The 17211-nt window shown below is 39.9% G+C and overlaps 1 long non-coding RNA gene across 1 annotated transcript in view; it reads right to left on the bottom strand.

The window, feature by feature from the left end:
* The window catches only part of LOC121079212, a 59196-nt gene extending 43864 nt beyond the window's left edge, over positions 1-15332 (bottom strand). Inside the window, exon 1 of the long non-coding RNA XR_005824940.1 lies at positions 15038-15332. This is a non-coding gene — a long non-coding RNA (uncharacterized LOC121079212). The remainder of the gene's footprint in view (positions 1-15037) is intronic.
* Between the last annotated feature and the right edge of the window lie 1879 nt (positions 15333-17211).

Raw genomic sequence — 17211 nt, 5'->3', positions numbered from 1 at the left:
ACTTTAAACATACAAATGTATGAAGAAATTTGTGTCATTATGATGCACCTATTTGGTGCATCTGGTACAATCCCAGAATGGGGAGAATGAGTTGAAATATAAAACTGTTACATAGTGTAAGAAGTTCAGAATATTTTTTAATAGACACATTTACAAACAAAATGCTTGTGCCAGGGAGACTGGAAAACCTCCATTGCAGAACTCTGAAGAAACTACTCCAGAACAGAGACCGCGCTACCCAAATATAAAAAAAAAAGAAGAAAGTTATATGGGCAATTAAAGACTTCTAAGTCAAATTTCAGCTGTAAACAAAGATTTAGAACAAAATTTGAAGGAAAGAAATATTCTAAGACAGATCTTAGTATTTTCAGTAACAAATGACACATATAAGGCATATGCCAATGAGAGGAGTGACACAAACCCATGGCCCGTGACCTCAACAGCACACAGAAGTGCATGGCCCACGTACCAGGTAGGAGACAGGTGATGAAGGGTAAGGGAAGGCACTCAAGAACAAACTGCTATTCAGCCATGAGGTGGCAGCTCATCAGCTGAAAGTCACAAAAGGAGGAAGATCTGCAGGGCTTAGATACTCTTAGGAAAGGCTGTGAGCAGCTGTGATTCAGCTGGTGAGACGTCAGTTGAAACCATGGAAATTTTTCCTCTACTTCCACCTTAAAGCAGATGGGTTGTAATACATCCTCCCCAATGAAAACAGAGTAACAGAAAGCACATGCGATTGTCTTTCCATATCTTTACTCGATTTTTGTTTAGGCAACTGTCTGTTGCTTCCCTGAGCAGAAAATAAAGATCTTCAGTAACACCTTATCCCACTGTCTTCTGTATTTAGAAAAGTGCTGCTTGCAGTGCTGCTCTGCAGCCACATTCAGGTCTGCCTGCTGCAGCCCTCCCTTCTCAAGGATGCACACATTTCAGTACTCAGAAAGTTACGGAAGAATTGCTTGAATTTGTCCTCTTCTTGACTAGATCTCTTTGGAGATTTCATTCATGCATTTTAGCAGAAGACGGATTATAGTAATATGATTTTGGATGATCTCTCAAAGGTAAGTATTGGCAAACTACAAACAAAATGTTGCTGTCAAACACGTGACACATACAAAGTACCAAGAGCCTGATTTTGTCAGTTTTACATTGGCTGTCTATTAGAGAATGAGAAGAGTTGAAAGTCAGCCTGGAACAACCAATGTCACAGAACAGATCTGTGAATTAGGAGGCACAAGTATCATGCAAGTCATATCTCCTTTTCCTGCTTACCCATTATTTCTTCTACAATAATATCCTGTGACTAACTCATTCATACAGTTATGTGGAAATTTTGCTCCTATCGACAAAATTTGGCCAACTATGATTTTGTCATTTTGAGGCATTGAGATTGACTCTTGACTCAGTTACACTGATAATTCCCTTGTAGTACTACAAAAGTACATGGTTACTTTGTGGGCATGAAACTTATCTTTCCTGAAATACTCTCATTTTAATTTACAACTGCTAAACTTTCAGTGAAGTGTAATTATTTCTTATGACTTTTTCCTACTTTTCCAAAGAAGTCACTTTAATTGACTTCTCATGTAAGAAGCATTCACTGGGGGTTTACAGAATGCAGAACTTATTTACTAAACTAGTTACTTCCCAGCCTTTGGAAGGGAGGGGTAATACAATGGTGCTGCACGATTCTATAAATTCAGATTCGCATAAAATACATTATTTAATGAAGACTCTGCCCCACCCCCCAAAAAAAGACTGGTGGAATATGTATGAAGTATTTCAAGTAATTGCTTGATTGTCATGCTAATATGAAAGAAGAAGAGTTACATTTTTCTCTCTTTCTTCCTCTTTTTGCGTGCATGTGTGTGAATTTCAAGACCTTTTCTGAAAGCATTTCCAGTTTCTAGTCATCTTTAATTTACCGGTATTCAGAAGCATAAGAAAGAAGGATAGGGAGGAAAAGAAAGGTATGTTTAAGCTTCAAAAAACTCACCAAAAAAAAGATGAATGTCCAATTTAGCTCAAAAATGCAATACCATTTGATGTCAGATAAAAGGCTAGATTTTCATTTACTTTGTTAATCATAAATACAATGAAGAGAGGAGAATATCTTTTTTAATTATTTCATTTCATCACAAGTATGATTGCAGTGATGCAGATCATAAAAACGCATTCACTGAGGTGAACTAAAACCCTTTTACTTACATACTCAATAAAATCAGCAGAGTAAATTGTGTTATTAAGTTCTCTTTGCCAGCTGCCCATACCCTCTTGGAAGCAGTGATCTGTGTGTCAGACACTCATCTCCAAGCGTGGTTAGAAGTATCAAGGTCAGTTGGAAAAAAATGCTAAATTAAATAAATCAATAATAAACATACTGATATGTAATCACAGATGATCTGAAGTCATGTTGTTCAGCTGGACAGCAGCAATAGGCAATACATGATTGACATCCCTGTCACCTTTATGCCAGATGTTGCTGTCAGCAACATGGATTAGGTATGACTAGCGTAAGTCTACCACAGGGGAATTTCTAAAATTTGGGGAGTTCCATCCTGAGAAGAACCTGCAAGAAACCACAATTCACCATCTACAAGAAATGAGTCTCAGAAGTGGGGGAAACTTTAGGAAACAACAAAAAACAGAAATTAAACCAAAGAACAACAACAAATCCATAGAAAAAAAAATGACAAAGCTGTCATTAGCTTGGAAAACACAGCAAACTAATTGCACTAGTCAAGTGCAGCTCAGGCAGGTGTTGTGAGCCCTGCACATCTTTGTCCCTTCCCTGTTACTGAACCCCACTTGCACACTGCTGGCAGTGGGGAATGCAGTCCTGAGGCAGCTTTGGGCCTGGCTCCCTTCCATACCGAGTGAAATGGTGTCTCATCCAGTTATGGAAGCCCACTTCCCAAAGCAGCTTTTGCTCAGTGGCTCCATGGAAGCAGCCTTACACAAATTCCCTCTCCCCCTGCTGCAGCCCTCTGCAATGGGTGTAAGGGTCCTTGGTGTCACATCCCCCTGAGAGAGCGCCATGTTTTCTGCGTCACTGTTTCTTCAGTTTTGCCTTGTAGTGCAGAAATACTGTTTGAAAGGATACAGAAACAAAAACATGACTGTGTCCTCAGTGGCCAAGACACCCTCCTTACCAGAGACTATCATTTCCATCCCTGAGACCTAAACTGCTCACATCAATTTAACCAGTTTCATATCATTTTTGCAGTTATGCTGGCCTCACAAAACATCACTGGAGGAATGTGGAATGGAAAGTTGAAGAGAAAGAAGCCGTTTCAGTTCAAACTCCTGTTGCCTGAGGTATCAGGAAGCAAGGCAGCTCACTCTGGGCAGTGGCAGCAGTTCACCTGCTAATGCAGGTGAAGAGTTTTGAGATCCTCCCTCCCTGCTCATCGGTGCACAGGGGCAGGCCTCCTTACCCCCTGCAGGTCTGCTCCTCAGGACTTACAGGAATTGCTCAAATGGAAGGCAGCAATGAAAGAACACAGAAGGATCAAAGTATGGAGAACATACAACTCATAGAAATCAATCTGCAAAAGTCTGAGGGAATCTTATTACACTGTATGTTCGCTTTCTGATATTCATATAGAGAATAGCTGAAAAGCATGTTTAGAAAAAATCCCCATGGAAGGACCGATTAATATTCTGTTTATACAGAAAAAAGGTATGGATCATCGAATGAATAACAGGATTTCAAGTGAGAAAAAACAACAAATAGTTTTTCCTCCTGCAACTTTCTCTCACCCTAGCCACATGGGGTTTCTAATTTTAATGCTGAGATTAGTCCTACTAAATCCTTGCTTATATGAGTAGAGTCCTGAGTTATACTGTTTGTAACACTATGTAATCAAATTAGTTTTTTGATACCAGAGATCTGATAGCTACCAAAACCAAAATTAAAGTGTTGCTTTAATAAGGAGCATCAGCTTGTTAGCAACCTCTGCCTTTACTTTGCAAACTGGAATGACTTGGATGCCCAAATCCAGAACACATTACACAAACATCACTCCCATCCCCCAAACACTAGTATTTTACTTAAATCACAAACTAGATAAGCCCACGTCAGGTTTCCTCTTACTAACATGTAGCTTAGTAAAGATTTGCAAAGATCAATATCAAAATAGTTCCTGAACCTACTAGTTGTTTTTATTAATATTGGCTAGGCAGACAGGGATGAAAGGCTTCCCTGGTTTCCCACGCAGTTTGCCAGTGCTCTGGAGAAGACACACTGGCACAACAAATCCTGTGCACACAGTGACAGCAGCTCACCACCACCAACTCAGGCAACGGGGATGACGCATTTCATGGATCACTCACTATGGGCTGAGGCTTTTCTTAAAGCAGATTATCTCAGCGTTGCCAAAGAAGAAACACAGGTAGACTTTTTTATTTTTTTTATTTTTTTTTAAATCTCAGATCCAGAGACACTGAGCAGAGGTTTTGTTCCAGTGTGTTGCACTGGGGTACAAAGTCACAGCTCTCTTATGCAACATCATAACTGTGCAGCAGGGATTGTTTTAACAGCCTGATCAGCTGCCTGAACACTGGGTTCATGTTGCTGCTGTATTACAAGCTTGACTAACACTGAAGAGACATGTCCTGAAATTATCACTGAGCAAATACAAATGGAAAGATGCATGTGTTGTTCTCTGAGGACTCAAAATAAGGCACATTTTGAATGCCTAATTTAGCGTAAAGTATTACAAATAAGAGAGGCATGAGAAATATATGAAACTTAGCATAACTTTCTACTGCTGGAATATGAAGAGAAATATACCAGAGATGTACATTACAAAAGGACCAGGCAAAGATGAGTGGGGAAGAAAGTAATTTGAGGGGTAGAAAAAAAATAAATGCAAACCCACGAGATGTGAATATTCATTGATAAACAGCAAAAGAGAATCAGGACCTGCTGTTGGAAAGTCCTCCAAGGTGCTGCACCATGCACACAGAGGAGCTGAACTGGTTTTTGCCAGAATGAGACAGGTTTTGGGTGGGCTCAGCAGCCTCCTCGGCATGCCCATCTTTGTAGTCTGTCACATGTGGTGTCCTCATTAGGGAAAAAGTTTTTAGCTGTTGGATTGCAGGTGATCACATGGAGCCTTGTGGGAAGAGGCACAGCACAGCTCTGAGCACAGATGCCACACATACAAGAGTTGTTATTGCAGGAGATTTATCTGAGTGCACATAAAAGTAATAGTTATTTGTAAAGGAAACTGGAGAGACGAAGGTATTTCACCAGGTGCTGCAGAGCTTCTTTCTTAGTTTTCTGAGCAGCTTCACACATTTAGAGGGAACTGGAGCAAGTCTTAGGAAGAGATCCCGGCATACTAAATAAAGTTGAAGCTGAAGAGCATCTAGTATGGACTGGCTGCAATAGCAGATAATTAGAAATGCCCATGAGGGTACACAAAGGGCTGGGGCACGTAAACCAAGCGTTTTGTCTTTAGCAAGAAATATAAAATATACAGAAGAATTTTGTTTGAACACAGTCACAGAAACTGACGTTGAAAAGATGGAAGTGTTTATGAAACAGTGGAAACTCCTCACTGTTCAGCATAAGCAGGTAAAGTTATTACCTGTGCCAGCTAAGGGGGCTGTTTATGTCCCAAAGCAGGGCCCATTGCTGACAGCAACAAAATTCCCACTGACTGTGGTTATACAAGCTTGGCCTTCATTGTAATCAATTTTCAGGCAAACTATAAATAAACATATAACATCTCAGCAGATACAGGCTCAGAGGGTACAATACCTTAAAAAAAAAAACACACACACACGGCTGTCAGTCCAGACTGTGGGTAACAGCACTGGCCAAACAATTTCTTTTGTTAATATTTAGCTTCTTCCCCCCCCAGTTATTGACAAACGCACTTGGTGGATTTCATAATTAACTTGTTCATTAAAAATTATTTTCAAGACAGTTTATGCTAATGCCGTGCAGCCTGTGAATGTGCCATGTGTGCTGTTGCTCTAGGCACTCATTAGCAGCTCCGTGCAAGAGGTAGCTCCCACCACAAAGCATTGCTCTGCAAGGAGCCATGGTTAGGGCTCCCCGGGAGCCCTCAGGCAGGCACAGCCCTGGCTGAGGAATGCTTCCAAGAGAGCTGCCTCTGCTTTCCCAAAATCCTCAGTAGGAAAGCCACACTCGTATAAATATTTACAGGAAACAAATACAAGGGATGATGCCTCATGAATGCAAAGTGATTTCTCTGTTTTCATCAAATAGTATCTGCAAATATTTTTTCCATCTATCCCATGGAGATTACTTTAACTAAGAAAACTCATTCCTATTACTACAGGAAATTTTAGTCTTTGTTACTACAAAGACTAAAATGAAAATTGTCAGGAGATTTGAACAAGACATGTAGCTAACTTTAAAATGCCTTTATAAGTTGCTGACTCCATCTTCATCCATTAATAAGAGTAGATAGTGATGGAAATAGCCTCTGTGAACATGTGGGATACCCCTACCAGTCCAAGATTGTCTGTCAAGTGTAGTTTTCCTTTTGATTTTAGCAGATTATTTGAAGTTTTCAACAAGAGAATAGACCTCTCACCACCTTCCCTCATCTCTATATGTGCCAATTAAGAAATTCACCTGTTGTTATTTATTAAAAGTAAGTAGAATTTTTAAAGTTTAAACAGGACACAAACTTGGTGCCTATGCAGTGTCCACATGTCTGAGGCTACTCTGGCAGCCACGTCCTGAGTTCTCACTGCCATTTGGCAAAAAAAATGCATTTTTGCAACTAAAAGTGACTCTTCTCCGTGCTGGCAGTTCTGACCAAATTTGGCTGTGAAAGCCAGTGTGCAAAACCAGAGGGCAAACGGAGGGTGACTGGAAATGCAGTCTTTAATATATAGTTCCCATATTCCATACTGATACTCTTTATTCATTTCTCTGCAAGCTGGCTTTATTGTCTGGTATGCATTCATTGTGAAGGATCAGAAACTATTATTTTTCCCCTTGCTGAACAGGAGACAAAGGCTTACTTTTCACAAGCTCCTGTATAAGCTGAAAGCACTTTTCCTACCCAGTTGGTTAGCAGTGCAGGCAGCAACAGTCCTGCCCTTCCTTTATTTTCTCTGCAAGCTGGCATATCCAGAAAGCATTTATCAACAGATTCTTGTCTCTTTCTTCAGGCAAATGAGCTGGCCAGCCTTGCTGAGACAATACAGAGAGAAAAACACAGCAGTAAGGAAAGCAGTGCATCTGATGGCAGGAGCCAAGCAGGACTGGATGCATTGCACATCACCCAGGCCCTTCCATGGCACAGATCATGGCTGGTCCTTGGGACGCACCAAGGAGCCCCAGCACCCCTGGGAGAGCTCCTACAGCCCACAAGGAGTTGTGTCAAGAAGCAGGAGGTTGGCAGCTGGCCCCTGTGACGGTTTCCATGTGCTGGCTGCGGAGGCCCATCAAGTCAAAACTTTCAGTTCACTTTTTTCTCCTTCTGTGTTAATTTTCAGTCACAAGTTCAGCTAAGTGAACCATTAAAAGTGAAACAAACCGAGCTGAGCGACAAATTAAGATGTGCCTCAGGCAGCCAACACGTTTCTTTTTTAACTTCCATCTGTCGAGTGCTGGCATCTGAGGTATGTGACAAAAAAATGTCTCTGTTTATGAAAAGCTTCTGACTCCTGCTGCTAGGTGGCTGTGCTGAGGAAGAGGAGGGGGAGGCAGGGCAGGCCTTGAGTCTATCACTCACACTACTGGAAGCTGCTGGATGATTTGGAAATTACGTGGAAGTAAATTAAAAAAAACAAAACAAAAAACAACAACAAAACTTCAGAACTGGAAAACTGATTTGGATGAGGAGATGTATTTTCCTTTTAAAGAAAGGTAACATGGGACTGAGCTAAAGTACCTGCGCTTAACTTTTGTCTTTAGCCAGGAGAGAAATTGAGATGCTCCAAAATACAACATAAAGCGTCAGATATGGATGTTAAACATTAGGCAGTGTGAATACACTCCTAATATCTAATATAAGAGAAAGGACATTTGTGGCACTGTTATTTACTGAATTGTAGCCCTAGTTAGAAAAAAAGGAGTTTAGAAGTATAGTCCCTTCACTGAAGAGTTTAGAAATAACAGTGCTGCTCAGCAGTATGGAAATCAATGCATCCCTCCATTTGTTCATGACAGACCTAGATGCATTAAAAAAAATTATTGCCTGACAGGCTAAAAAACATTGAAAGTGTTTCACTGGCAGTGTGAGAGAAATACCATTTCTGTTTTACAGAGAGCCGTGTAGGGCTCAATTTTTTGGTTTTCCTGCAGCATATGAAAATAAAAGCCTCTGACAGCAACAAATGAAGGGCTCTGTAAGGGCTTGGTCAGAGCTGAAGAGGGAAGGCTGATTAATTCTCTGTTAAAAAAAAAGGTTTGTTGAAATCATCGGCAATCATTCCACCTGAAGATTACCAGTGAAGGCATTTATTAACATATTTATTAATTTAGCTATATGAACAGTAAAATGACATCTGGTGAATCAGAATTATTCCTCCCCAGAAGTGCTATTTGTGAGGAAACAACTGAACAGCCCTGAACTGGGGGATGCTCTGCAGTTTGTAGGAAATGTTCAGTCCGCCATGGGATTAGTCCTTGGAGAAGAAAAAGCACAGCAAGGAAGCGCCACAAGTGCGTGTGTTTGTGCCCGATTTTTGTTTAAATTGAATTCCCTTTTAGTTTCTCCAGTATTAGGAAGACCTCAGTGCACATGAGGTGCAGCTCTCTGGTGCAGAGTACGGATTTCAGCAGTCCTCTTGCAAAACTAGCTGAGCGACTGATGACCAGGCCTCTTGGGAAGACAGAGGAAGGATTATATAGCAGGCTGGTTCACTCCCTTTCCAACAAAAGGGAAGCTAGTTTGGGTACAGGGAGTTTATAACAAACATTTGTATCTAGAAGTGAACATCTGCCAATCTGTCTAGTCTACCATGACCTTTCCTAGCTGGTGCTTTTTAACTAAATCTTTCAATCTTAGCTCTTTCTAAAAGGGTTCGGTTTTAAAACAGTCTGGTGTTCATTGGTGTGAGCACTTATATAGAGTTGGAAAGCCATTCACAGGCTACTGACTGGATATGTCTGGTAAAAAGATGGATATAACAAAGCAGACAAATTAAAAATCCTCCAGGGTAGGGGAAGAAGATTTTCCTACCTGTTCCTTTACCTATAAATTGAAGCTTATATACTTGGCCACAGTTTTGCCTGACCACGGTGACATCGGGCTGCCAGCCACCTGCTCTTGAGGTACTCCAGAGAGCTGTTTTTGGGAGAGGGGCAGCATGCACAAGCATGCAGCTGGGGATCTACTTCTAGTTCACATTTTGCTGCAGCCCTTGCGGTATTTACAAGAGCCAATAGGCACACACTCCCAGCTTCTCACGTTTGATACCATTCACGTTTCAAGACTGTATTACACAGTTGCTGTAATTTCAACATGAATTACCCATGAAGCACTAGGCACTAAAAGGTTGGCTGAGGTTATAACAGTGCTAAAACAGTGCTAACCTGGAAGCTCTCCTTGCAAAGCCATGTTTCACTCCACCAGCTCGTTGCTGAAAGAGTCACCACAGCACCCTTCTAAGAGACAGAAGCAAGGACCTTCAGTTTCCCTGCTGTCACAACCAGAGACAGCTAAGTAAATGCTAGTAGTATGTAGAGACACATTGCAAACTCACATATTTGCCTAGTAACGCAGCATAAAACCAATGCTCCCCTTGCATTGTAAAGGCCAGCTCATTTCTAAACCTTTCACAGAAGTGTGCAGAAGCACCTCTAGGTGCTAAGTGTATAGCCTGGCAAGAAACATATGCATTTCTAACATCCGCAGTAGGAATCCCAATACAAAAGTTGTAGCAGAAAGCCAAAGCACCAGAAAGGACATAAATACACTTGAGATGTAAACTGAACACAATCTTTAAAAAGAATGCACTAGTCTGCAACAATATGCACACAACACTAAGTGTTGGAAAATATCCAAAAACTCACTGGGGAGTTAGTTGTTTTAGCTAACTTGTTTCCCAATTTATCACCAACTTTTTCCTTACTAGCTTGTATTAGTTATTCTTTGACTAGGCAAAAAATACTTCTGTAAATAGTTTAAGAAATCTCATCTGAGGACACTACTACACAGAAATATATTTTTAATTTGTTTTCAGCATAAACCTGTATTATATACAATTATTAAAACCCTTTCCAAATGTTGAGTTGAGGCTGATTTTGTTGCTTGGATATGAAAAAAATGGTTCAGAGCAACATCAGATCTACTGGTTGTGCTGAAATATTAAAAAGTATAAAATATTTATATACAGACAGACACAGAAGAGATATGAGTTCTTCAGAACATTACATAGATTATATACAATGCTTGATTTAAGTAGAAGTTTAATTTTATAGAAAACATCCACCTGAGCTTAATTTCATTTTTTTTTTTTCCTTTTAAAATCAATGCTAGGCTCATGCTTAGAACAATATTAGAATTTTAGCGCAACACTCTGAAAGTAGGTTAAAAAAGGCCCATCAACTATAAACATTATCTCTGCCTCCCTATAACAAAAACAATTACATTTACTGAAGATGAAGATGTACCTTGAGTGAAAGGGAACACCAGGATTTTTACTGTAGTAATAAAGATCTTCATGAGTTTTGAGCATACTCTGCAGGACAGCTGCAGACTAGGATGACACCCCAGCAAAGTCCCAGCTCTTTATGGCTCTTAGTGAAGCTTCTTTCTTAATTATGTTATAGCAGACCAAGCACTGATTTAGCAGCAAAATTGCATAATATATATATAAATCTACAAAAGCTTTCCTAACTGTGAGGTTTGTTTATTTAAAGAATGATATCTTTTGCTTTGCTTTCTTTATTCAGGCTTTCTGCTGGGACTTCTCAGAGATCTGGATCAAAGCTACAGCTTAATTTTATTTTGCATCGGGCTGTATAACTTACCACAAATAAACTTGCAGCAGGGAAATAAACATCCCCTCACCTTAAGTGCTCATTTATTGTTCTCGATCTGCCACACTTGATTAAAATATGGAGCTTGCCTCCCAGGCTGAAATTAGCTTTTCATTTTAAATGACTAGCATTCAGGTCTGAAAAATAACAACCCATTTGTTTCAATATTTACCATGTCCATTCAGAAGGGGCTTACATTATGGCCAATTAGTAGTTAATTGTGATCCATAATTCAAACATTTGCTTGCTATTTGGAAGTGCAGAAATTGGGTTGTACACTCCCCTCCCTACAAGGCTTCGCTCTTCTATTGAGCGAAGAGTCACAGCATAGACCCGGGATGGTGCAGCACAAGGGCTGTCAGAACTTGACGCGTGTTAATCTTGGGAAGAGAGGGAAAGACAGACAGTGTATAATTTGGATAGGAGCACAGATCTATTTGAAGAAGTGACCTTACTCTCACTTTGAGTGCATGTTCTCGGGCTATGAATGTGTCCACTGCAGAATCCAAGTTCAATACAAAACACATTGATCCTTGCTCTCTACTTACGGGATTCCAACTCCTCAAGCAATTTCATCCGTGATGCCTCCTTTTCTCTCTGAGTATGTGCATGGAAAGGGATAGAAACAATTTCACTGCAAAAATATGTTCAAAAAGGAGGCTCTTACATGGATCCTACACTGAAAAAAGTAGGAAAGTCTCCCTAAGGTGCAAACATCCCTACAGTGGTTATGGTGAACCAAAAGGCAGGAGTTCACTTCAGCCCATGTTCATCCAAAAGTCTGAAATGGATAGTAAATGAGCATCCATAGATCCCATCTGACTGACCTGGATGGCCAAAGCTTTCATGTTCAAACCGCAAGTCCTGCGACCAGGCTTTCTTTAAATAGACAACAGTGCTTTGGAAAGATAAAACGAAATACCTTCTCATTTCATTGATTTTCATAGGTATTGCTCTTCACAAGAGTGTTCTGCACTACCTACAAGCTGCGAGTGTCCAGCAACCCAGGAAAGGACACCCCTCTTGTCTCAAGAACAAGCACATACAGATGAACTGGGTGCAACAGGATTTGTCTGGAGGCCTTCTCCACTACAACAGGGCCTGCATTGCCTCAAAAAGGAAGCCACCTTTCCAATAAACTTTCCAAAGAAGGTTTCTACCTGAGCTCCACATATAACTCCACTGTCTGCCACTGCAGAATTTGGCCAGTCCCCAGTGCCACTTATCAGTGGTCACACACAGCGGTGCAAAGCTTACAGGGCCCACACAACAGGACTTAAATTTTATACTGACAGTTTACTGTTTTCCATTTAAAAATACAATTCCTCTGGATTATTGTCATTGCTACGGGCAACGCTTTGTGCTGGAAGGCAAGGAGAATAACAACTTCATTTTAATGGCTCTTCCAGTGGCCTGTAGTTCTGAAGACAATTTTGACAAAGAAGCTGGTAACAGGATTGAATTCGGAGCAATCAGTCTTCCAAATGGAAGAAAATATGAATAACAAGAGATTGAAGTATACCCAAGCTGTTTTCCCAATGCTGTCTTACTCATCTCCTGGCTTCTGTTCTTCTCTCTCCCTTGTCTGTCCTCATTTATTACTGTCAGAGTTGTTTTATATGAAGAGAGGACTTCCAGAAATGTGCCCTCAGTACCTGGCTCTCAACACTTTCTGCAAGGACTGCTGCTAATTCTGCATCATAGTCAGTACTAAAACTTTTCTGAGGTTCTCTTAATAAAGGCCTGTTCTAAACGACTCGTGGCAGAGTCATAAAGCAGCTTAAGCAATAAAATCAATGTCACCTGGCAAAGTAGCCACTGAGACATCATCATTTTAATTACAGGTTTTAAGAAACAACACTGAGAAGCTGAATTTGTGACAAAGCTTTATGCCTAAAGGAGGGGATTATTCAGCAATGATGGCTTTACCCTTAAACAGTGAAGCGATTTATTGAGATGTACTGTGACAACTACCACATTACAGCTGTAGAAGCGCTCATGTGAAATAACCAACCAAAGAGGATTTTCTAATCAGTAGCATCTACTCTTTATAAAAAAGAGTAGCACTGCACCCGTGATGCCTATGAAATGATAGCATTGCTTGTCTGTAGTACAGGATTTTTAAATGCATCTAATCTGTGGGACCTCAATGTTTTACAACATATTAGTATTTTATAGGGCTTTCTTGCCCTCTCCTCCCAATTTTGATAGAAAAATGCACGGTGGATGATGTGTAGAAACATGAATTTGAAACAGTTTTTTTTTTTTTTGCCTTCGACCTTTTTTAAGGAAGGTTCTTTCTAACACCACTAGGTCTTGACAAAGCAGATAGTGGTATCTTAAGGATCTTAAATCATAATGTAATCAACATTTGTTCCCTTCCTCCCACGATACATGATTTTGGATACTATAATCGCCCCCCACCCCCCCCTTTTATTTTTAAATATTTTCTAAAAAACATTACAGAAAATAACCTGAAGCATGAAGTGATTTAACCCAGGATACATATTTGACCAGCAAAAGAGCATGGCAGAAAAGGGACACAGTCTTCTGAAAGTATGATGGAAGCCTGGAAGTCTGTAAAGCTGAATAAACAAGAATTAAAGGATGGGATGCAGGACAGGACATCTAGAGACCTGGCCTAAGAAAACTACTCCTTGGCAGGTGGACACAGAGTCCAGGCCTGGAGGCATTAATGGAGGGGAATAGTCTGTTGCAGGCCACAGGGCTACAGAGAGATATCAGTAAATTTTAAGGAGTTTTGGAGGTGTTAATGTCCCATCCCCTCCCAAATAGCTGCCTCAGCAGCTAGAAGGGGAGTGGGATGGGTAGGGTCAGAGTGTGTGCTGTGCCTATTACCTCCCCCCTTCTTGCTGGGCTGGATCAGGGTGGTAGCCTCATGCTGCAAAACCCTCTCATCAAGCTTTAACTCTTATGTAGAGGCAAGTGAGACAAACTCAGCTTGTACTTGAAGAAGGTAAAATTTGTTCTCTAAAAGGCAAACCGCTTCATCCCCTCTCCCCCACAATAATAAAGACAATTCAACCAACTTTCATTGCCACACAACTTTTTGCTAAGTATCTCAAACATACAAGCACTATATTTAGTTTCATAATAACTTGGGGAAAGCAATTAAAACATACAGCTGCTGAAGCAACTGCAAATACTTAGAAAACAGTATCTTTCAAGCTTGAACACAACACATTTGTACTTCTTGATGCTCATACCTAGAGGATTTTACTGTCTCTGAAGACTAGAGATATAAACATAGTAGCTCAACACATTTTAACTGATAACTTAACAAAAACGTAATTTATGAAATATAATGAATTTCCTACTTTCTGAAACTGAAGAGCTCATCATCCCTTACTATCATATACTAGACTCCAAAATGCACTGCTCCCTCTCGGTAAGATCATCCTCCTTTTATGTTGTTTCTAACTGCTTGTCTCCCAGTTGAAGGCTTGCATGGGGACACGCACACAATTAATTTCTTGAACTTCATGAAACTCATGTTTCATCTCTCTTTCCAAGATAACTGTCCCAACAAGAGCACAGGTGATCCACATTATCATGAAATATTTATATTTTGCAGAACTTTCTTTCTGCTCTGCTCAGTACAGAGAGCTCCTGAGCTCTGCACTAGCTGCATCTGTGCTACAGGAGGAAGTACACAGCAGTTCTCACCTTCTTCTTTCCACCCAGACTTTCTGCCAGTGCAAAGCCAGAAATACAGGGAAATGGCATCCACTCAGGCATTATCCATATAACAAAGGACCACAGGGTGAATCACAGAGTGCAGCTACCCTTATGATATTGAGGGAAAAAGATATTGGACAGTAAGCTAGATTCAAAACAAACAGGAGGTTCACATAAAAAAAAAAACAAACTAACAGCACTGCAAACAAATTAGCACAACAGTTCCCCTCAGACTGGTACTGGAAGGGCAAGAAAATAAAGCTTCTTTCTCCAGAAATGCAGAGCTTTCATTTCTTTCTCAAAATACAAAACCCATTTGAACATCTCTATGAGCAAGAGAGAGAAGCCACGTACCAGAATAACCAGGTCCTGCCAGGCTAGGGACACCCGTGGATCAGAGACGTTAACTTTTCTTTTGGCTCTTCATCACTGCCTCCAGATGACCACCTTGCTTTTCTTCGGTTCCTGATAAATGGCGTGGTCAACACAATAAAGCCCATCCTACTAGAACTACTACTTAAACTCATACAGACCCCCCAAAAGTTTTGTAAAATAGTAATAACATCCAAAGAACTGAAAAAGTTGTTCAAACATAGGGATTGTCTTTGAATTTACACCTTGTAGTAGTTGACATTAACATCTATGCAGATTCAAGCTTTAACTGAAACTTCCTAACTGATTGAGTACTTAAAAGGAATTTATCCCAGCTTTCTCTGATGTCTAAAAAGGTATTAACTGATCCTACAGCTGGGATCAATTCATTACTTTCCATCAACTGGGCACTGAAGAGCTTCTTTCGTTAGCAGAGCTGCCTATGAATGTGATTTTATAAAAAGAATTTAAAACATTTTCTTAAAAAAAGGCCATGAATCTTAGGCTGGCTCCCCAGAAAGACTAATATTTAAAGACTGAATTGCACCCCCCTTATCCCAACCTTTTATGTCATTTCTCTAAAGTTAATTTAGTACATATTAACAGCACAGTAGAGAAAAATTCTGTCATCTTCCCTCCGGCTGCTCGATGGAGCTTTGACCCTAAACTGTTTAACAACCAAGTGAAAATTAATAACTCTTAAAAGAAAAATTAGGAAAAAAAAAAACACACAAGACTATCAGAAATACTGTGAAACAAATCCATTCATGTGAAATCATGACATTAGCATTCAACAGCTGAAGATTTGCAAAGCATAAAAAGGGTATAATCAGCAAACAAAAGGAAATAAAGCACTACAGTGAGTTGCCATACCTTCTTAGGAGGAATTTGTCAGGCTTTTGATAGTAGGCGCTTTAATTTAGTTGACTTAATTGAGCTCTGCATCTGTAAGAAGAGAGATTTTGGATTTTTAACACACATTCTAAAGCATGGTCTTCCAAAACGGAAACTGTCACTCATGAAGATAAGAAACTTTTGAACAAAGGGTTAGTAAAGCAAGTTGAACACCACGAAAAGATACAATTTGTGCTTTCTGAACTCCGATAGTTGCATAATTGGATCATATAACACTCCTTGTCATCATTTTCCATTTTTTCCCATTTTCTCTGTTTCTCTTATTTTTCTTATTTTTCTGTGGTTTCCTTTTCAGTTTAGGAAATTAAGAGGGAAGAGAGGACAATGAAACTGTTTTTAAATGGCCAAATGCCTGATATAACGCCATTTCCCTTGCAGAACAGAAGTCATCTGTTCTGCCTGTGCACAGAAATATTTTAATTTAACAACATAATAAACATTTAGAAACCCATTAATATTTGATTACTAAGTGGTGTTATTATACTAGTGCCACTTCTTTTTTAAAAATATTGGCTCTAAAATTGTATAGATTAAACATCTAGAGGATAAAGTGTACACACTAGTTGAAATTCTCTTGAATAGCTTGCAGAGAATGGCTTGCAGAGAGGGATTGCTTATTGGCCCTTAAATTAGGCCATATCCTGGATTTTTAACAGCTCACAAAGAAAGCTTTAAAATTAATCAGAGGGCTTCTTGTTAGTAGTTCAGTTTTGGTACATAAAAAGGAATGATTAGGATGTGAAGAAACAAAACAGAACAGCGAATTAAAAACACAAAGTGGGACAGCTCCAGAAAAAAATGCAGAGAGGGTGTGTGCAGGGAAAATCAATGGACTGCCAGTCAGGATTTTCCTTTTCTTTTTTCTTTTTTGATATAAGGAAAGGCAGAATAGAGAACTGAACCTCGGAGCCTGAATTTCAACGACAGGATTGCTAGCTATTCTGGAATTTTCTCACTCTTGTGTGTTGAGAAGAAACACCAAAATTTAAATGCCTTTTTCTGCTGCTCATTTTCCTCGGAGAAATCCATTAACAAAGAAAACTGAATAGAATTAAGTGAAAGAAACACATAATTCTCCAAAAGTTTTGGTCCAGAAAAACTCACTTCCCACCATGCCGTCCTCCAAAGCCATTTTATGTGCCAAACATTATTTTATATGAAGTCCTGTAGGGAAACATGATGGACAGTCTCACTCAAATGCAATAGATGGTGCTGCTCAGTTATGGTCCTGCCCTGGAGGC

Source organism: Cygnus olor, chromosome 16 (genome assembly GCF_009769625.2).
Source record: "Cygnus olor isolate bCygOlo1 chromosome 16, bCygOlo1.pri.v2, whole genome shotgun sequence".
NCBI classification, from domain to species: Eukaryota; Metazoa; Chordata; class Aves; order Anseriformes; family Anatidae; genus Cygnus; species Cygnus olor.
The sequence above is the reverse complement of the archived record's forward strand: the minus strand, read 5'-3'. Positions and strand labels throughout refer to the sequence as shown.